The following is a 22388-nucleotide window of genomic DNA, read 5'->3' on the forward strand; positions in this document are numbered from 1 at the left end:
TCTCTGCACTGTGGTTGGTGATCGTGTCTCATGGTACCACAGGACACACTGTGCCTTCTCCTGATTGGTTAACATGGCTTCTTGGGCACTGCACCTCATCCACTACTTACGTACTGCGAACCTAAAACAGAAAAAAACTTTGATAGCTGTAAACAATTCGACACAAGTTTCATATTTGTGTCTTACTTCTAGCCCGAGTTATCAATTTATGTAATCAAGGAAAGTCTTTTCGGACACCTTGTATAAGTTCACAGGTTGGGCTAGTCAAATATCTATCTTAATTCTTAATCATTTCACTTGTGCTACAAAGTATTTAAGCATAAATGTCTCCTATTTAAGGATTTGACTCACACTGGAATGCGATGCACAAGTAATCATAATGTACTTTTCCAAATCATTTGTTGCCATGCGCAGTCTTCTATCTGACAATATGTCTTCATAAATTAAAACAGATCGCTTATCTTGGCAATAAGTCAACGGTGCATATTTATACAGAAGCACTATATAAAAGAGCAGTGCGTTGGTGCAGCTGTCATATGTACTGAGGTGATTCATTTGGAAAGGTATCCGATGTGGTTGTGGCTGCACGAAGGGAGTTAGCAGACACCATGCATTCAAATAATTGACAAGTCTGGCTGGGCAATGGATCCACTTTGTTCAGTGCTAATGCACAAATACGTCCGACCTTCAGTGAGAATCTCTAAGCAGCGAACAGGAGTATAATAGACAGGGACTGCGGATGAGGGGCGCTGGGTCGAAGTGTGGATCGGCCGTGAGGCGTACCGAGATAGTCCGTGCGGTTGTCAGAACGCTGTGTCCCGGATGGCGCAGTGGTTACTGCACCTGCCTAGTAAGCAGGACATCTAGGGTTCGAATCCCGGTCCGGTACACACTTTCGCTCGTCGCCACTGATTCCGCTTAATTTCGCGCTGCAGCTAATAGCAGTGATCCCCCTTCAATTTACATAGAGTGTTTCGCAGCTGCGTGCTCTGTGTGGTGTGTCTTTTTTACGAAGGAACGGACACCATGCATCTAAAAAAATATTATACAGAAGGATTGTGATATGAATAATACTCTCAGGAGGTTCTAGAATTTCACCATTAAATAAACAAGACAAAGACTTGAGTATCTAGGTTTCTTATTCATCACATACTTGCATACTTGAAGTCTCCTGTTTCTTGATACAACAGGAAAGCCAGCTGAAGTGACTTGCGATGTATGGAACTGAACTGAGCACTTTAGATCTGTTGAATGCTGATACGCATTCACTCAGAGACACTGCAGGACCAGAGGACAATTTCTCCGTTACTGAATTCACAGCTTAAAAGTGCTTACTGTAGAAAATCGTATTTTCAATCCATGTTGCCCACCGTGTTATCATTGGCTCTAGAGGCAGAGGTACATCAGATAGCTGTAGCTTGAAGTGTTGTCCACGATAAGGGCATTTTAAGAAAACCTTCTTCGTTGATGATATCAGTACATTTACTTCTGGGAATTGATGTCTAACTGTCTCTGCCACTCGTTGCAATGCATGAGCCGTACATGTAACGTGCACCAAGTATGGATAAAACACATTAAGCGGTTTCTCCGCTTTCGACATGTAAGGAGCTGCACTTGTGTAAATCAGTATGACCCTCTCTTCTTTTATTTCATCTGGCCATAGTACCTTAAGTACATCATTAACGAACTGTTTGTTGCCTCCAAAGGTTTATAATAAATTGAATACGGTTTAGATGCAGCCTCAGTCTCCAACTTGGCCACAACTGGATTAGCGATGAAGTGGCCGACAGCATCCGTCGTCTCATCAACAGAAATCCATATAGATGATTTATCAACGTCAGCCCTGATTTTTTCTAGTATGTGAACGTACCAAGAATCAAGGTAATTGTTTCTGAGAATGGACTAGTCGGGATGTTATGACTGCAGTATTTCTGTAAGAAATGTTTAAATTCAGGTACCTGAAGTTTCTTCCATGATATGTTCCCTGTAAACAATGAAAAACACAGTTTTAGTAAAATTCATTATTATATGATGTACGCTGTCCCTGCAACTGTGTAAGTTGAAGAAATCCGTCGTTTATGCGTAATTTGTAGATTGTTTCGTAAACGTTGTTTAATTTGACATATCATCGCAGTCCTGTACGTTTATCACAAGTTTGGCAGAGGACAATTTTACCGTCAGTGGTTTGAGCACTGCCAGTAGAAACCTATGTTTTCAGCTTGGGTGACAAAGAAGACGCAACTGGCGCCATGATTTCCTTGAATGCAACTGACTGTCACACATTGTAAAGCGTTTGAGAAAAAGCAAGGCAAGCGTTTAAAATGAGTCATTATTGTTCGCGTCGAACTTGTGGAACTAAGCTTTGAGTGTAGCAGCACTGACGACAATATGAGAAGCACAATAATAAAGGACATACGAAAATGTACAATAATTCCGCAATAATATTAACATATGTAAAATTATATAGTGTATGGTGAAATATGTATCATTCCTCAAAACATGTAAATTATGTAATTAAAAATTTTGAAACAAGGATCCTGTCAGTGTAATTCGTCGATATTTAGTTTTTCTTGTATCTACATGTAAAGGAACAGAATATGTAATTACATAAAATCTTTGCTCTAGTGTTTTTTCAAATGTCTCTCTTAGTGAGACGCGCAGTTTTGCATACAAATGGCTCATAACATTGTTTTTGGGACGAGCCATTTATATTCTAAGCACATTTTCGTGTGGTTTTGAGCGTTTGAAGTAAAGCACTTCCACTGTCAGAAGAGCTAGGTTCCCATAACATGACATACGTGATAAGAAAACACAGAAATATTGAGTACAGCACTTACTGGCATTCAGAATAGTCCTGGCATCATTGTGATAGCAATAAGTACGAACCCAAAACACCAGGACGGTTTTGGAGAAACTGCACGGCGCAGTAAAGGTATAAAAAAGACCGGAAATCTGTTGATTATGGCCTTCTTTCCAGAGAAGGAGTGAAAAAAAAACACGAAAAAATAATGAACAGGAGATACCCCGTCTCAAATAGTTCGTCGATATACCTTCATATTCCTAGGATGCCTGGTCAGGCAGCATATCCTAACACGAGTCCTGAGTCCACTTTCGACGTTTCGACTCTTAAATAAGCCAAAGATCTATTAAATCACATGAAGTGCAAACAAAACCAGAGCTTAATATTTAAATACACGTTCAGAGACACAGCACTTAATGATTACTTTCACATTAGGATAACAGTAGGAATTATTTGAGGGAAAGGAAAGACAGAACACAACGTTCAGTTGAAATCGATGTTACGAGGGTCGTTCAATAAGTAATGCCCCACTTTTTTTTCAGAACATATTTATTGTTAAGAGTTATAATTTGGTGACAATACACATCACCATGTCTTGTCCGTGTCCTATTTTTCTATGTAGTCTCTACCACGTTCTATGGCCGTACGCCAACGTTGTGGAAGAGCATGTATTCCCTGCTGGTAAAAGCTCTTGTCATGTTTTCACAGCATGACTGACACTTTCGTCATCTTAAATGTGTATCCCGTAGGGAATTTTTAAGCAGCCCAAAGAGACGGAAGTCCGAGGGTGCCAGGTCTGGACTGTAGGGTGGATGAGGTAATGATGTCCAACCCAATTTAGCGATGTGTTTCGGGTCCTCAGACTTGTGTGTGGGCGTGCATTATCGTGTTGGAGCAAGATCTCTGTTGAATTCTTGTCCGATCGAACACGTCAGACACGTGACTTTATCCAGAGTCTTCAGGTATGCCTCTGAATTGATGGTTGACCCTCTTGGCATCACATCCACGAGAAAGACATCACAATCCCAGAAGATTCTCACCATGACTTTTCTGACAGAGGGGCGTGTCTTGAATTTCTTCTTTTGTGGTATATGAGGATGATGCCACTCCACAGACTGCCTTTTAGTTTCCGACGCAAAGTGAAGCACCCAGCCTTTCGTCCTCCGTAACGACCAGTGACAGAAAGGCCTCTCCGTCGGTCTCAAACGCTCCAAAAATTCAGGTGAAATGGCCTCTCTTTGAATCTTGTGGTCCGCTGTGACCATTGGTGGAACCCATTGTGAGCTCCTCTCGGAAGAGCCTCGATCATTGCAGACGCACTTCCAAACGACCTACAACTGTAGAACCAATTGTCGAGTTGAGATGCGCCGGTCGGCACGAATAATGGCATCCGAACGACTCAGCATGTCTGGAGCAGTAGCTGTGACAATACGTCCCGAGCGTGGTTGATCATGGAGTTTTGTTTCTGCATTTCCTGAGGCTGTAACTTTCTTTACCCATTGCCCAACTGTACTATCAACTGCAGCATCGCCATACACCGGACACAATCGTTCATGGGTGATCACTATGGTTTCTTTTTCTGTACACAAGAATTCAATAACAGCACGCTGCTTGTAACGTGAGTGGTATGTAGACGCCATTTTGACGCTGTACTACGGCTCTGCCTTCTGCCAGAACGGTTCGAAACTTCACCGGCGCACAGATCAAACATCCAATGCGAAGCACCAACAAGGACGTTTGTGTATGTATATTAATGGCTTTTTTTTTTTTTAAAAAAGTGGGGCATTACTTATGAACGACCCTCGTATTAAGACGGTTTATTGGCTCATCTGCACAAGTGTGAGGGAGGAATTCAGCCATGATCACATTGTGAGAACCTTCTGCTCAACTGATTTGCGAAAATCATAGAAAGGATGGCTGAAGAATAGATTTAAATCGCCTTTCTTAACACCAACATGGCGCTCAGCGAAAGCAGTCAGGTAGTTCAAAAGCCCGTTTTCAATAGGAAAGCGTTGATTGGTAGCTGTTCAAATGCTAGATTAACTATCAAGAATGGTTGGATACGACTTTCTGATAGATGTAAGGCTGTTACTACTATTATTATTCCTGCCACGTAACATAAATTTCACCTCAGGCAATACTTCATGTGACATAACATTTTTTTTTTTAAATTCCACATTGAGCTCAATTCGTTCGCAGCTGAGTCAGGTGGGTCTAAATGTCGGCGAAACGCTAGGACATGTCTCATGTAATATTCACAACAGTTAGTGAGTTAATAACGGCTTTAGTTACTAATCATGCAGTCCTACATCTGAGAAACGTGACATGACGCTATTCTAACTCTTCGAATTGCTTGATGAATAGATGTGGTTTTGAAAGGTTTACCCCTCCCGCGAGCAAATAAGCTGTCTCCTGCTATCTAGAGTGATGACAGGATCTCTTCCGCGCTGCGTATCTTGGCGATCTCTGAGTCTTCCCTCCTCCGCCCTCGCTGTGACATGACTCAACAGACGCCTTGTTGCAATGCAGTCACGCGCGCCCTGAGGCCGACTTCCTCATAACGGGGTAAGGGGGAACTGTGCCGGGCTGGTGCTATACTCCACTACTATTGCTTGCGCTTTCTGCTCTCCACTCGTCTACAGCAGGGGTTCTCAGACTTTTCCTCTGATGGAACACTTTAAAAATCCTGTGATGGAACATCTTCTTTATTTTGAAGGCTAATAAAATTTAAAAAATGATAAAAACTTATTTTATTCAGTGATTACTTCAATTTTAAATGGTAACAAATAACACAGAAGTCATAATAAAATTTAAAAATATAATTAGTATCGTCAAAATCTCGAAAAACGCCTAGTTATTAAAAGTTTCTCGCGGAGCCCTAATTCACTTCCCGTAAAATACTGGTATTCCGCAGAAAACAGTTTGGGAAACCCTGGTCTACAGTGGTGCACTGAAAGGCTCCGCGATACGGCAAGTAGATATTTCACCTGATTGTCACCTGCATTTCTAAGAAGTCTTCTTGATATCACCGTCTGAATATCAAAATAATTTTATGGATGAAGTGTTATTATGCGGAAATGATTCCATCGGCTTGGTATACACCCATAACAGGCCACGATCGGGGCTGCGCGAGTAAAGTTTATCGTCGATAGCAATCGGCAGCATCGACATACGCTGGACCAGAGCCAAGGCTGTTCCCCCTCCTCTGCACTCCCTATAACTACCCTCCTGCAATCTTTTCTCCGCAGATTCAGCAGATTTCATACGAGTAATTTTGTAAGTACGGTCAATAAACCTGTAAGGGCATGACAGGCAGGCACAAGAAGTACATGGGTCAAACGTTTAGAACAGTGATTAGCAAAGAAATGTAAGACTTCCCATGTTTTCGCCCGCATCTCGTGGTCGTGCGGTAGCGTTCTCGCTTCCCACGCCCGGGTTCCTGGGTTCAATTCCCGGCGGGGTCAGGGATTTTCTCTGCCTCGTGATGGCTGGGTGTTGTGTGCTGTCCTTAGGTTAGTTAGGTTTAAGTAGTTCTAAGTTCTAGGGGACTGATGACCATAGATAGTTCAAATGGCTCTGAGCACTATGGGACTCAACTGCTGAGGTTATTAGTCCCCTAGAACTTAGAACTAATTAAGCCTAACTAACCTAAGGACATCGCAAACACCCATGCCCGAGGCAGGATTCGAACCTGCGACCGTAGCGGTCTTGCGGTTCCAGACTGCAGCGCCTTTAACCGCACGGCCACTTCGGCCGGCGATGACCATAGATGTTAAGTCCCATAGTGCTCAGAGCCTTTCCATGTTTTAGCGCGTGTCCCTTTATAATACCAACAAAACATTTACTACGTATGTAAGGCCTTCTTCCAGTCGTCTTACAACAACAGACGCTTCTTGAGCAATGCAGTCGATGTCGAATGGCAGAGAATACGTCTGTTTACGCGAGGGTTCGATTTAGATGAACAGAATACAGCTGTCTGTCGGACAACGTCTGATAACTCACGTAATGTTATTAATCAGCTACAGAAGGCTTATTCTTGAATTCTTATTTATACAGCAGATCTTGCCAACCGCAACTAGGGAGCCGTGAAAGTACTGGCTGGAGGGGCGAGTTTGTTCCAGTACTTGCTTGCTCCACAATTGCGTGTAGTCCCAGTCCTCACAGAGCAGAAATTGGTAAAAATTTGAAGTCATAGATTAAACAGCAAATTTACTTCGGCACCCATTCGTTGACTTTGAGATCCTTCAATGCGATAACGATGTAGCAGATTAAGCTCCACTGTCGAACGCGAGCGAGTACTGTAGGCAGATGATGTATAAACCTAGCGCACTGTTGACACGTTAATCATGTCAGTGATAGGCTTCTGTTGGCTACTTGTCGTTTCTTTTCGACGGTAAGTGGACGAAATGACACTGTAGAAATCACACAGTGACAACAGCGTGCTTTTACTATTGTGGGCCAAGGGAATGGTTTCTTCTCGCAGACAGAAGATATAAACACGAAGGGAAGGATAACTCTCTCACCTCTCGCGGTTAACTCTTAAACCGTCTTTCTTACTTTCTTTTCGGTCACTTTTTGCGGTCCCTTTGTACTCGTATCCTCGGCTGGGTCCTATCTCTCCACGGCCTCGGTAGAGCCCCGCTCTGGATGTAAAGAGTCGTAAAAGAGTCGTAGCTGTACACTGATCGTACCGGGATTCACGACGGTGGCTGACCTACCTGACTGAGTTTTGAACATTGCAGCTTCTAATGGATTCGGCCAGGCACTCTCTCTCTCTCTCTCTTTTTATACTCTGTTGCTGAGCTGGAGTCGTCTTTTCGATAGGTCAAAAAATGGTTCAAATGGCTCTGAGCACTATGGGACTTGTTATCTGTGGTCATCAGTCCCCTAGAACTCAGAAATACTTAAACCTAACTAACCTAAGGACATCACAAACATCCATACCCGAGGCAGGATTCGAACCTGCGACCGTAGCACTCGCGCGGTTCCGGACTAGAGTTCGATAGGTCAGCACACACGGCCACGCTGATACTGAATTATTTCTCAATTATCCATTTTAGATTAAATGTGAAATGTTCTATAATAACAAAAAATTAATATCCTGAAGTGGTGGTTCCATATGAGCCAAATTGTATTAATGCTGTACAAGATGCACACTTCAAATAATCATGTGGTTCACAAATATTTTTATAGAACCGGGAAATGTAGCTTGGTAGAAGCTTACAACTATAATGCGGGAAAAGAAAATGGACAGGAAAAGAAGGTGACTCAGAATTTCATCATATTTCACTCAAAAAGCGTCAGTTCAAATGGCTCTGAGCACTATGGGACTCAACTGCTGAGGTCATTAGTCCCCTAGAACTTAGAACTAGTTAAACCTAACTAACCTAAGGACATCACACACATCCATGCCCGAGGCAGGATTCGAACCTGCGACCGTAGCGGTCTCGCGGTTCCAGACTGCAGCGCCAGAACCGCGCGGCAAAAGCGTCAGTTATAGTGACAGGATAAAGTACAAACTGGAGTGCATTAGGAAAACGAGTAACGCTAGGCTGCTCTCGGTCTCCTATCTTTTTCTGTCCTGCTTGGAGAATATGACTGAGCACTAGGTAACAAGAGGTTAAAAACTGGAGGAATAAGAATATGATGTTTGAGGTTTGCAGACGACATAGTTCTTTTAGAAATGAAACAGTGAATGTCATTTTAGGTGAAGGAAAGCGTCATGGAATGAAAATCAGTGCAAAGAAAACAAAAGTCTAATATCTTGGTAAGAAGTAAAAGGGGAAAGTTAGTACTGAGTAAAGAAAGATAAGAACGTGTGTACCTAGAAATCTGAATAGAAAGCGACTGAAAGTTCAGTACGGCAATTAAAACCAGGATAGCGATAGCGAAAGAGGCATTTTGTAAGAAAAGGAGAGTTTTCTGGAGAAATATGGACAAATATTTAAGGAAAATTGACAAGAAGTGTTTCCTATGAAGTATCCTCCTGTATGGTGCTGGAAAGTGGACAATGAGGAAGAACCAGGCTTTTGAGATACGGACGTGGCGGAGGGTTGAAAAAATAAGATAGATCTGGTGAAAACTGGAGATTCGGAGAAGAGCGGGAGGACAGAGACAATTATTGAATGTAATATATAGAGGGAAAAGAAACTGGATAGGAGATATATTAAGAGATAAGGAGCGGAATATGGAAACAGTCTTAGGAGTAAGGGGAGAGGACGCGAGGTAGGAAGGAATTGCTGGTGCTGTACCATGTGCTGGACGGCGGCACACATAGCAGCATTAAAACGAAAGCGATGGACTGCCAGCAGTAGAGGCGCAAAGAATCAGCTAACAGTCCAGAAAACTGACGGTATGATCACAGTCACGTACGTACATCGACAGACTGTGTTGTACAAGAATTTTCATATCTCGAAAAGCCTCCTGCAGCTACTACGCATCCCGCTAACGTTCACTGAGACACACATACGGTTGTCGGATGTCGTCTTGGGAGTACGAATTTCACGCTACTTTCTCCTGCTACCGCAAATAGTCAACAAAAGTAGCCGGGAATGTAGACTAGAGTTCGTTGGGGGACAGATCCAGGGAGCTGACGAGTTTCTTGATAAGCAGATTGGGCAGCGCGAGAAGTGGATATATAGGCATTGTTTTCCTGGGAAAACACGGCTCTCTGATGACAGAACGTCAAGAGAATGCCATGAATGATGTTCGATATCTGTCCGGTACTGTTCAACGTTTGCCTCCGATCACATAGGCGCGGCAGTTTCGAGGGCCTGCCGCAACCAGTAACGTAACGCGATTTTGTGAGCGTCTCTATGGCAACGCGGCAGTGTTGTGACATCCGTGAGCGCATCGCAGCGGAGGCTGGCAACAGCGCTATAAGTTGTCAGAGAACTTACGCCGTCTCGACTAATCCCTGTAATTACAAACGACCATCACCAGTGCCAACTACTCCCCGCACAATACCAACCGCAGTCAACTGCAGAGTATTATGCGCAAGTATGGTTCAGGGGGAGCGCATCAACAAAATAGTTGTACGTCTAAATCAGTAAATTCGCATTACAGCTGGAATGCTGAAATCCATACCGACACCTTGGCACCATGTCCTTCGAGATATCGCTCCTCCAGGCCTGAAACGCCAACGGACCATACTTGGAAAGAAAGGGGAACAAACTTCATGACCCCGAAGTCCCAAGGGCACTTCCAATACTGGATAACGCTACATGCTTCCCTCTGTAGTCCCGCAAACCTGTGTAGGTTGATGACGTTCACTAACAGCGTCATGCCTTTCTGCTACAGGACGCACATAGAGGTAAACGGAACTAGAACAAAGGTTTTGATCGCAGTGGCTATGAAGACCCCGCTCCTGCCGTACCTGCGTTAGCGTCTGAATTACCCCAGAAGATTTGATGCTACTTAAAAAGAATATGAACAGGCCAAACAAGGACTAAGGCTAGCCTCAACAGTTATGGTATCGGCGATAGCCATGAATGCATCTCTGCAGCACTGCCAGAGAACACACCCTCGGAATTGGTTTGATGTCCGAAAGCTATAGATCAGAAGCTAAATGTTTTTCTCGAGCTTGTGATTTGATTGTCATATAAGAAAATTGTAAGCAGACACTTGTAGCTCTTATTTTGCTATATGGCACACAAATCCACTCATGTTATAAAAATGGACATGTGTGTTTTTTTTGTGTATGTGTGTGATCCACATCTCCTAAACCACTGGACCAATTTCAACCAAGCTTGTTACACAAACACTGAGGCGATAAAAGTCGTGGGCAGCGATAAGGACATATACAGATGGCGGTAGTATCGCATACGCAAGGCATAAAAGGGCAGTGCATTGGCAGAGCATGTGTACTCAGATGATTCATGTGAAAACGTTTCTCACGTGATTATGGCCACACGACGGGTATTAACAGACTCTGAAAGAGGCATGGTAGTTGGAGCTAGATGCAGGGGATATTACATTTTGGAAACCGCTAGGGAATTCAGTATTTCGAGATAGACAGTGTCAAGAGTGTGCGGAGAATACCATATTTTAAGCAATTGTCTCACCACGGACCGTGCAGTGGCTGACGGCCTTTACTCAACGACCGAGAGCAGCGGCGTTTGCGTAGAGTTGTCAGTGCTGACAGACAAGCAACACTGCGTGATATAACCGCAGAAATTAATGTGAGGCGTATGACGAACGCATCCATTAGGACAGCGCGGCGAAATTTGGCGTTAAACGGCTGTGGCACAGACGACCGCCGTCAGTGCCTTTGCTAACTGCACGACATCGCCGGCAGTCCCTCTCCTGGGCTCGTGACATTATCGGTTGCAGCCCAGACGACTGGAAAACCGTGGGCCGCTCAGATGAGTCCCGATTTCAGTTGATAATAGCTGATGGTAGAGTTCGAGTGTGACACAGACCCCACGAAGCTATGGACCCAAGTTGTCAAAAAGGCACTGTGCAAGCTGTTGGTGGCTCAGTAATGTCCTCTGGTCCAACTGAATAGATCACTGACTGGTAATGGTTCTGTTCGTCTGCTTGGAGACTATCTGCACCCATTCTAGACTTCATGTTCCCAAACAACGATAGAATTATCATAGATGACAATGCGCCATGTGACGGGCTATAAATGTTAGCGACTGGTTTGAAGAGCTTTCTGGACAGGTCGAGTGAATGATTTGGTCACCCAGATCGACTGACATCAATGCCATCGAACATTTATCGGATATAGAGATACCAGTTAGTGGACAAAATCCTACGCCGGCAACACTTGAGCAGTTATGGACGACTATAGAGGCAGCATGACTCAATATTTCTGCAGGGGACTTACAAACGACTTACTCAGTCTATGTCACCTTGACTTACTGCACTGCGACGGGCAAAAGGTTCGACACGATATTAGGAGATCTTTCATGTCTTCCGTCACCTCACTATATACGTTAGTGTCAGGTGACAATCGCTATGGGGGTAAGAGCCACCTACCTATGAAAGGGTTGGAGGTGGGACTGAAAGAGGAGTGTAGCCCGCGACGTGTGAATTTCCATACGTTATTTTGCAGCAGAATGCAACTAACTTTACACATGATATCAAAAATTTATGACAACACTTATAAAATGATGGAGGGAAAAATGTTTATCGCTTACTACTTTTCCGCTGTTCATGCAGCAAAAGCAGCGCGTGACGTACGCGTTATAATTTATTACTTCTTTACTACTGTCTGTATTCGCGACACATTTTACAGAACATTTGCGCGTATACCACTGAATGTAAGTGAAAAATTGTATCATTATACGACACACAGTCCAGGAGATATGACGTCATAAACAATGAAAGGGAAGCTGTGGTTGGGAAGGGAGTGAGACAGGGCTGTAGCCTATTCCCGGTGTAATTCAATCTATATATTGAGCAAGAAGTAAAGGAAACATAAGAAAAATCTGGAGCAGGAATTAAAATCCACGGAGAAGAAATAAAAACTTTGAGGTTTCCTGGCGACATCGTAATTCTGTCAGAGACAGCAAAGGACCTGGAAGAGCAGTTGAACGGAATGGACAGAGTCTTGAAAGGAGGATATTATAAGATGAACATCAACAAAAGCAAAACGAGGATAATGGAATGTAGTGTAATTAAATCAGGTGATGCTGAGGGAATCAGATTAGGAAATGAGACACTTAAAGTAGCAGATGAGTTTTGCTATTTAGGGAGAAAAATAACTGATGATGGTCGAAGTAGAGAGGATATAAAATGTAGACTGGCAATGGCAAGAAAAGCGTTTCTGAAGAAGAGAAATTTGTTAACATCGAGTATAGATTCAAGTGCCAGGAAGTCGTTTCTAAACGTATTTGTATAGAGTGTAGCCATGTATGGATGTGAAACACGGACGATAAATAATTTAGACAAGAAGAGAATAGAAGCTTTCGAAATGAGGTGCTACAGAAGAATGTTGAAGATTAGATGGGTAGATCACATAACTAATGAGGAGGTACTGAATATAACAGGGGAGAAGAGGAATTTGTGGCACAACTTGACTAGAAGGCCGGCCGGTGTAGCCTTGCGGTTCTAGGCGCTTCAGTCTGGAACCGCGTGACCGCTACGATCGCAGGTTCGAATCCTGCCTCGGGCATGGATGTGTGTGATGTCCTTAGGTTAGTTAGGTTTAAGTAGTTCTAAGTTCTAGGGAACTGATGACCACAAATGTTAAGTCCCATAGTGCTCAGAGCCATTTGAACCATTTTTGTCTTTTTACTAGAAGAAAGGATCGGTTGGTAGGACATCTCCTGAGGCATCAAGGGATCTCCAATTTAGTATTGGAGGGCAGCGTGAGCAGTTTTAGAAGGACGTAGAGTGCAGTAGTTATTTGAAGATGAAGAAGCTTGCACAGGATAGAGTAGCATGGAGAGCTGGATCAAACCAGACTCTGGACTGAAGACCACAACAGCAAAAACAACATCCACATAGGCCGTCAGCCGCTAAATGTACCTACAAAGTTATGTCATTGTACGACACATAGTTTAGAAGATATGACGTCATAAATATTAAGCAGAAGACCGGACGCTGCGTGATACGGGCCTGGACGAAGAGCTATAAATAATTACCTGGACAACGATGGGTTTCTCCGCTGGTAGGCCTAATACATAAAAATAACCGAGCCCAATGATGAATATGCTCCCATCACGTAACACAACCTCCCTCCATTCGTCCAACCCGTGACATCTTTAGCTACATCATGAGAAGAGGACAACACGTTGAGGGAGCGAGAGAAGGGAACCAGACAATGGCATCATCGCTTCCAGCAAACCGTTGCTGGTGGCCATAGCTAACGCTCTGGCTACAACTGGGCTCCCTATTTTTTACAGCAGTCGTCGTGTGACCAGCAGGCACTGGTCGTTTTATATGGTGGTTCAGGAGTAAATCTTTATGCTTCTCCCTTGACATGTTGCTGTCTCCACGTGTCTAATGTCAGTACTAACTCACACAGATACACATCACAATATATTCTGAATAAGCAGAAATTGTGCTCGGAGACTGGCCTACCGATAGCATTTCCTAACCCAGTACGTAGCTCCAAACAATAAACTACCCTCTCATGAAGTCAACAACTCTTGCTGTGGACTCAGCCAATTCATTCTTCAGTCCATTCGTGTTACTCTTTCCACAGCTGCTATAGTCCTGTATCAGTGCCATATGTACGAGGGTAATCCCAAACGTAAGGTCTCCTACTTTTTTTTGTAAGTACATTGACCTGTTTATTTCTACGATGGCTAACGTTAGTTTACAGCTTGAACACTTAGCTATTTTTCGACATAGTCACCATTTCTGTCGATGCATTTTTATAGACGCTGTGGCGGTTTTTGTATGCCCATGTCATACCAGCTCGCCGCCATGCTGTTCAGGAAGTTAAGAACCTCTTCTTTCACCTCGTCGTCGGAGCTGAATCACTTTCCGGCCAAATGTTCTTTTAACTTAGGGAACAGGTGATAGTCACTGGGCACCAAGTCAGGACTGTAGGGTGGGTGGGTGATTATGTTCTGCAGAAACTGTTGCAGGAGAATAACGGTTTGCAGAGAGATGCGTGGGCGAGCGTTGTCATGGAGAATGTGTACGCCCTTGCTCAACATTCCTCTTCTCCGGTTCTGAATTGCCCGTTTGAGTTTTTTTCAGAGTCTCACAGTACTTGTCAGTGTTAATTGAGGTCCCAGTGGGCATAAAGTCGACCAACAATACCCCTTTCCGATCCCCAAAAACGGTTGTCATGACTTTACCGGCAGACTGTGTTTGCTTGAATTTCCGCGGCTTTCGCGAAGAAGGATGCCGCCACTGGTGTGATTGTTGCTTGGTCTCAGGTGTAAAGTGGTAATGCCCAGGTTTCGTCACCCGTGACAGTTGATTCCAGAAAGTTGTCCTGTTCGGCTGCAATGCGGTGAAGAAATGCGCGGGAAGCATCAACTCGTTACCGCATGCGGTCCTCAGTCGGCATGCGTGGCCCCCATCTTGCGCACACCTTCCGGTAATTCAATATTTCCGTTAAAATTCTGTGAGCGGTGCTTCGGGAAACCTCAGGAACCAACGTGCAGAGATCATCCAGGGCGATCCGCCGATCTTCACGCATGCTTTGCTCAACCTTCAACACTGTCTTCTCAGAAATTGACAGTCTCCCGCTCCTTTCTTCGTCGTGAATTTCGGTCCGACAAGCTGCAAACTCTGTAGAGCATTTTTGACATCCATGTACGACTCACCATACACTTCCGTCAATTGGCGATGGATTTCAATCGGCCCGCAGTGCCATTTTGCCAGTTCTCACTTGGCGGTAACATCCAACGGGAGTTCCATTCACAACGGCTGCCAAGCTGAGCGCTTCAGCGTGGCGTGCGCATGTTTACACACAGCGCGTGAAGCACTCTTCATAACAGTGTGACCAACTGCCACACTAACAGAGTTCTGTACTTATAAAAAAATAGGAGACCTTACTTTTGAGATTACCCTCGTACTTATCGTATGTCTAAGGAACGTTTACAGAAAATCGTTTCTTAAATCTCCGGTACCGCGTTTAAGTAACAGTTGACACTATTCACTGTCACCGGACACCATCTCTCAATCATTGTGATGCAACACACCTGCAGATTCTGATTCATATGTACAATCTTCACAACCAGTGTCTTTAAGCTTCGGTACGCAGACGACAATGTTTGCTGAGAAGACGACCTGCTGGCCATATTGATGAACTGAACCGGTATTTCACATTACCTGCAACGACTACTGAATCACAAACGAAACAGAGACTCGTTGCTTACTTCACGGAGGATAAACGACTGTAGCCACGAAAAATTCTATCTACAGCACGTTATTTGCAACACTGTAAAAGAACCTATCACGCATACCAGATCAAAATCTACTGGACACGATGACATCACAGTCGAAATGGTGAAGCTTATTACTGGCATCTTCAGCCTCTCCTTAACCTCATGTGTTTTCCCTGAGGCCTGGAAACAGGGACTAGTTGAGCCATCACCTAAAATGTACGCTGCCACAGCACTCTCTGATTACTGATCTGTTTGCAATTCTGCCTGCACTTTCCAAAGCCTTAGAATGTTGCCATGGAACACACTGTACACAGAGAAAATCTTCAGACAGCAGCCATGGACCACACTGTACGCAGAGAAAACCTTCAGACAGTAACCATGGAATACACTGCACGAAGAGTGACCATGGACTACATTCCATGAAGAGAGGACCTTGTGACAGTGGCCGTGAATCATGTTCGACAAAGAGAGAACCTGCAGAATATGACCATCTACTACATTGCATGAAGAGAGAACCTTCATACAGCAGCTAAGGACCACACTGCACAAAGAGAAAACATTCCGACAGTTGCCATGCACTACGTTGCATGACAAGAGAATCTTACGGCAGTGGCCATGGAATATGTTGCATGAGGAGAGTACATGTGGCAAGCAGGCGTGGACCGCATTGCACAAAGACAGATCCTTTGGACAGTGGCCATGGTCTACATTTCACGAAGAGGGAACCTTCAGGCAGTGCCCATGGCTATGTTGCATGAAGACAGAACCTTCAGACATAGGCCACGGTTTATGATGCACAAAGAGACAATCTTTGGACAGTGGCTATGGACATCACTACACGAAGAGAGAACCTTCGAACAGTCGCCATGGCCTGTGTTGCACAAGGAGAGAACCTTAAAAAAGCAACCATGGACTACATTGCAGGAAGAGAGAACCTTCAGACAGCAGCCATGGACTACATTGCAAGAAGAGATAACCTTTCAACAGTGGTCATGGACTATCCTGCACGAAACAAGAACCTCCAGGCAGCGGCCATGAAGTATGTTGCATAAGGGGAGAACCTTCAGACAGTGGCAATGCATTACGTTGCATGAAGCGAGAACTTTGGACAGTAGTCATGGACTACGTTGAACAAAGAAACTTCAGACAATGGCCATAGACTGTATTGTACAGAAAGTAAACCTTTGGACAGTGGGTATGGACTATGTTGCACAAAGTGAGAACCTTCAGACAGTGGCCATGGACTATACTGCATGAACAGAGAACCTTCGGACAGTGGCCATGGACTATGTTGTACAAGGAAGGAACCTTCAAACAGAAGCCATGGGCTAAGATGCATGAATAGAGAACCTTTGGGCAGTTGCCATGGATCACATTGCATGAAGAGGGAATCTTCACACTATGGCCATGGACTGTGCTGCACAAAGAGAGCACCTTCAGACAGCGGCAATGGATCATGTTGCATGAAGACAAAACCTTCAACAGTGGCCATAGACTATGTTGCACAAAGAGAGAACCTTCAGACAATTGCCATGGACTATGTTGTATGAGGAGAGAACATGCAGATAGTGGCCACAGACTATATTGCTCAAAGAGAGGACCTAAAAACAGTGGCCGTGGACTATGTTCCATGAAGAGAGAACCTTCTGACAATTGCCATGGACTATGTTGCACAAAGAGAGTATCTTCGAACAGCAGCCATGGACCTTAAGAAAATAGTCATGGCTTACTTTTCTCGAAGAAAGGACCTTCAGACTGCGGCCGTGGAGTACGTTGCACGAAGAGGGTACCTTTGGACAGTGACCATGAACTATGTTGCACAAACAGAGAACCTTCAGACAGGGGCTATGGACTACATTGCACGAAGAGAGAACTTCCAGACAGCAGCCATGGACTACATTGCACGAAGAGAAAACCTTCGGACAGTGGACATGGACTACATCGCACAAAGTGAGAAGCTACAGACAATGGCCATGGACTATGATGCATAAAAAGAGAATCTTCACACAGTTGCACAAAGAGAGAATCTCCGAACAGTGGCCATGACTATATTGCACGAAAGGAGAAACTCCAGAAAGTAGCTATAGGCCACGTTGCACGAAGAGAAAATCTTCAGACAGTAGTCGTGGACTAGTTTGAAAAAAAAGAGAACCTTCAGACCGTGGTCATGACCTACTTTGCACGAGGAGAGGACTTGCAGACAGTGGCCATGGACTATCTTGCACAAGAAGACAACTTTTGGATAATAGCCATGGAACTATGTTGAACGAAGAGAGAACCTTCGGACAATTGTCGTGGACTGTGTTACATGAAGAGAGAATCTTTGGACAGAGGCCATGGACTATATAGCAGGAAGAGAGAAACTTCAAACAATGGCCGTGGACCACGTTGCACGAGGAGAGAACCTTCAGACAGGGGCTATGGACTAAAATGCACGAAGAGAGAACCTTCAGACAGCAGCCATGGACAATGTCGCACAAAGAGAGAAACTTAGGACAGTTACCATGTAGTATGTTGCACATAGAAAGAGTATTTGGACAGTGGCCATAGACAACGTTTTTAGCATTCTCACAGAGCATGCTGCCCCAGTATTGTCGCTATAGTCGCCATAATGTCGAAACAAGTGCATTGTGCGGATGGTATCATACTCGACAAAGAGTCATTATCGTATCCCACATGAAGGTACATACCTGGCCGCTTCTTGGAAACTGCTGCATCACCTTTCCTTTTTTCCCCTTCCAGGCTGGGACGATATGACAACAGGCAACATCCTTATGTAATGCACAACTGATTCCTTGATATGACGAAAGGCATACACATCAGTATAAAAGGAGGTGAGGAGTATTGTGTTGTCAGTTGAGAAACAGTAACTGCAGAATGGGTCGATCATGTGAGCCCAGTGACTTCGACTGTTGACTAGTCACTGGATGTCACCTGAGTAACTAATCCATCAGGGACATATCAACCCCTCTAAAGCTGCCAAAGCTGCCTGCTGATGATGTGATTGTGAAGTGGAAACGCAAAGAAACAACCATAGCTAAACCAAGACCAAGTAGACCTCATGTACTGAACTATAGGGACTGTTGAACATTGTGGAGTGTGGATGTAAACAGCAGCATGAAATCGGTGTATGGAATCATCTGTGAGTTTGTGAGTTCCAGAGTGCTACCAACAGTCCAGCTAGCGCGATGACTGGGCACTGGGATTTAAAATTTATGGGTGCAGCGATGTAGGAGCTCCTCATAAGCCACACAATTCTCTAGTCGGTGCTAAGCGACATCTGAGATGGTGTAAAGAGGGGCGACACCGGACAGTGGATGATTGTAAACTGGAAGGATGAATCACGCTGTACCCTGTGATGATCCGCCGGAACTGTTTGGGTTTGGCGAATGACTCTGCAGAACGTCACCTGCGATCATGTGTAGGGCCAACAGTGAAGTACAGAGGAGGTGGTTACAGTATGAGGATGTTTTTCGTGATTAAGTTGTGGTCCTCTTAAGGTACTATTTCGCTGCAACTGCCGGCCGTAGCGGCCGGCAATGACTGCGGGCAGTTGACTACTGCTCTTATGCAAAGCAACGGAACATATGTCGTCGTAACTGCTCGGCAGTTAGCGGTCGTGACGTCATCGCGACTGCCGCGTCTCGGCCGCTGCAGAAGCAGTCAAGCAGTTGGGCCGCGACTGCCAGGTGTGTGACGACTGCAGAAATCAACGACGCGCTATGTCGAAGAAAGGTTTTCACGATGACGACGAACAGTTAGTGGAGTATGTGAGCAGATACTCTATACTGTATGATAATACGCATACAGAATTCAGAAATGTGATGGCAAAGGATAAGTTGTGGACGAAGATAGGAGAAGCAATGAAAGAAGATGGTAAGTGTTTTGCATATACACATTCATTTATTTATGCTTTTTTTCCTACTGTGACAAATTGTACAATATGAAGGCTACAACAATATTTCCATTCTTTCTGTCACCAAACGATTACAATAGTCGTTACGAGTAGTAACAACAATTTATTTCCTTTATTTGAGCCTTAGTTCTTTTCCAGGTTGTAATCATTGATTTGTAGGTTCGCAGAAGTAATTCTTAAATGTATCTCGTACCTGAAACCCTTCATCTTGGTAGAATCCCCCTGTTCGGGGCAGGGGAATAATGTTCTGTGGTAAACTCACGTCATGGTCAAGTTCATAAAAAGGTCGTCCTCCTTTTTCTAAATAGGCGTCCCTGATGAGATTGTGTAGACAGCAACAAGCTAACATGTGTTAGGTTCCAGATTCAGATTTGTGTAGAACACTCGAAATACCTGACACAAAAGTCCAAAAGCGTTTTCAGAAACTCGGCCCGCTCGTGACAATTTATAGTTGGAGGTCGCTTTTGATTTATCTTGCTGGGCAGACGAGCGAGTGTAAGGCTTGAGAATATGCTTTCGCAAGCGGAATGCCTCGTCGCCTACTATAACAAATGGCATCTTGATGTCAGTTAATGGAAGCTCTTCATCTGCTGGAAACACGTCTCCTTTCATCATCATTTTCCCCATTGCCGACTTATTAAATATGCCACTGTCTCCTTCCTTCCCATATTAACCTACGTCTATCGCAACGAATTTACAGTTCGCATCAACCAATGCCAAAAGTACTATGGAGAAGTACCCTTTGTAATTCCAAAAAAGGGAACCACTTTTTCCAGGACACCGTATCCTTATATGTTTCCCATCAATCACAGCACAGCAGTTAGGGAAATCCCAAAGAGTGTAGAATTCTTTCGCACCTTTCCTGAAAGATTCTCGAGATGGAGGAGGCAGGAAGATAGGTGCCAAGTGTTGGCACATAGCTTCTGCTGTTTCACGAACTATGATGCTCACGTAGCTTGGTGATATCCGGAAACCATATCCAAGGGACACAAAACTCTCCCCTGTAGCTATAAACCTGTAACACAAACCATAATTATTATTAATACATGAAACATAAATGTCTTGTCCTAATTACACAGCTAAACAAATATCGTTCCGTTTTAGGCAACCAGTGTAACAAGAGATGGAAACACATCAGAGATAACTACTGGAAAACAGTTCGAAAAGAACAACTGCAAACAGGTTCTGCAGCACCAAGTTCAACAACAAAATGAGAGTTGTTCAACAGACTAGGCTTTTTGAGAGCTGTAGAAAGGGAGCGGTCGTCTTTTTGCAGTGTTCCGCTAAAGGAGCCAACAAGTGTTGAAGGACTGCTATCTGATGAAGACGGACAAAATGCCAATGAAACAGGGCCTGACACTCCACAAGCCATTGCTTCCTTGTCCTCTGGTGACGCACTTGCTGCCAACTCATCCATCTCAGCTCGCAGATCGAGGAAAACACACTGGGATTCAATCAACCAAAGGGGCCAACAACGATTGGAATTGCTGCAGCGCTTGGCTAATAATCGGAACCCGGAAGACGATGTGGGGCTGTTCGTGAGAAGCATCGCAGCGTCCATTAGGAAACTACCACGTCACCTCATTAATAGAGCGAAAATTGACATTTTAAGCTATGTTACGGGACTTGACAGTTCTTCAGAATCATCTCTTGTGCCACTACCTGTCAGCATCAGTCCTTCCGGCTCGTCTTCCCTTTCACCCCCATTCGAACGAACTTCATCGGTTGGAGACGGTACGTACACTTTCACCCCATTAATAAACGTCGAACCACAAGCAGGTGATACTACTTTTGAAAATAATTACTAATCATAATGTAAACACAGTGTAAAGATAATGTAAACATAAACAACAATCTGTACAGGCCCTGAGTCGTTTCCAAATAAACTTATTATTTTAATAGAAATTTACGTTATTTCATAGAGATACAAAATTATCCATTTTAAACCATTGTTGACGAATACGTATGCTTTTATACAGCTACTTACCGTAAAGTCACCGCCATTTTTTCGTCGGCTTCTATTGGAGTTCGCACTGTACTGGTAGCTGTTCCTGCTATATCTTCTCTCACCAGACTTAAAACAAAATCGAACTGAGATGGGTTAAGTCTAAAGAAATTTCTGAACCTCTCTTCATCGTTTCGCAAGTGACCGGTTACTAAGTTAGCATAAATTCCTTCGCTTTTCCGTGTTTGGAAAATGCTGTGGGGACAAGATCTTGTAAGCATTGCAACAATTTCCTCTTCTTCTTCCTCGTCCACCAAAAAACCTAGAAAGGTATTAGCATCCATATTGCGAACTCGCGTGCGTGTTCTTTTCACAGAGGTAACTCACTGAGTGGCGTGGCCGCTGCGGTCAGCAGTCTCAGCGAAATACACAGGCAGTGACGGTCGGCAGTTACGGCTGGCAGTTAAGGCCCGCCGCTACGGCGGGCAGTCGCAGCGAAATAGTACCTTTACTGAACTTACGAGAACACCAAGCACGCAAGAATATGAATACCTTTTACAGCATCGTGTACTGCATATAGGAAAAGAACAGTTCGGAGACGATGATTGTTTGTGTCAACATGACACAACATCCTGTCATAAAACAGAACCTGTAATGGCATATTTTCTAGACAATAACATTCCTGAAGTGGACTGGCCCGCCCAGAGTCAATCTTGGCATGAGCTAGGACGTCGACTTCACTGCAGACCCCAGCGTCCAGCATGGCTGCCTGCTCTGGTTTCAGCTCTTGAAGTTGAATAGGTTGCTATTCCTCCACAGACAGCCAGAAATCTCATTGAAATCTTCATTTGTGTGTTCATAGTGTCCGTAGTTGCCTTACGATACTTGAGAGTATTTTTGTTCTGTCGTTGCAACTACAAAAATGCGTTA

This window comes from Schistocerca nitens, chromosome 2 (genome assembly GCF_023898315.1).
Source record: "Schistocerca nitens isolate TAMUIC-IGC-003100 chromosome 2, iqSchNite1.1, whole genome shotgun sequence".
Taxonomy (NCBI): Eukaryota; Metazoa; Arthropoda; class Insecta; order Orthoptera; family Acrididae; genus Schistocerca; species Schistocerca nitens.